At 39.6% G+C, this 1,046-nt stretch overlaps 1 non-coding gene across 1 annotated transcript; it reads right to left on the bottom strand.

The window, feature by feature from the left end:
• Nucleotides 1-478: 478 nt before the first annotated feature.
• Nucleotides 479-585, bottom strand: LOC137233208 (U6 spliceosomal RNA). The gene has a single exon (XR_010947370.1). It is a non-coding gene; the product is annotated as a U6 spliceosomal RNA (small nuclear RNA).
• Between the last annotated feature and the right edge of the window lie 461 nt (nt 586-1,046).

The following is a 1,046-nucleotide window of genomic DNA, read 5'->3' as shown; positions in this document are numbered from 1 at the left end:
TAAAATAAATTTCAAATGTGTTAGAAATGTTGATGTTTAAGAAACATCAGAACACTAACAGAAAATTCCACAGGAGGGTTTTTTTTTTTAACATCTTTATTGGAGTATAATTGCTTTACAATGGTGTGTTAGTTTCTGCTTTATAACAAAGTGAATCAGCTATACGTATACACACATCCCCATATCTCCTCCCTCTTGCGTCTCCCTCCCACCCTCCCTATCCCACCCCTCTAGGTGGTCACAAAGCACTGAGCTGATCTCCCTGTGCTATGCAGCTGCTTCCCACTAGCTATCTATTTTACATTTGTTAGTGAATATATGTCTATGCCACTCTCTCACTTCGTCCCAGCTTACCCTTTCCCATCCCTGTGTCCTCAAGTCCATTCTCTACGTCTGCATCTTTATTCCTTTCCTGCCCTTAGGTTCTTCAGAACCATTTTTTTAAATTTTTAGATTCCATATATATGTGTTAGCACACAAAAATATGGAATGCTTCACGAACTTGCGTGTCATCCTTGTGCAGGGGCCATGTTAATTTTCTCTGTATTGTTCCAATTTTAGTAGATGTGCTGCCAAAGCGAGCACCACAGGAGAGTATTTGTATAATCTTTGAGTAGGAAAGATCTTACTTTAATGTGATCCTATGAACAACAAAAACAATTTATAAACATCTTTACTGGAGTATAATTGCTTTACAATGTTGTGTTAGTTTCTGCTGTATAACAAAGTGAATCAGCTATATGTATATAATATCTTCATATCCCCTCCCTCTTGCATCTCCCTCCCACCCCTCCCTATCCCACCCCTCTAGGTAGTCACAAAGCACTGAGCTGATCTCCCTGTGCTATGCAGCTGCTTCCAACTAGCTATCTATTTTACATTTGGTAGTGTACATATGTCAATGCTACTCTCTCACTTAGTCCCAGCTTACCCTTCCCCCTCCCATGTCCTCAAGTCCATTCTCTACTTCTGCGTCTTTATTTCTGTCCTGCCCCTAGGTTCATCAGAACCATTTTTTTTTTAGATTCCATATATATATGTTAGCA

This window comes from Pseudorca crassidens, chromosome 10 (assembly GCF_039906515.1).
Source record: "Pseudorca crassidens isolate mPseCra1 chromosome 10, mPseCra1.hap1, whole genome shotgun sequence".
Lineage (NCBI taxonomy): Eukaryota > Metazoa > Chordata > Mammalia > Artiodactyla > Delphinidae > Pseudorca > Pseudorca crassidens.
The sequence above is the reverse complement of the archived record's forward strand: the minus strand, read 5'-3'. Positions and strand labels throughout refer to the sequence as shown.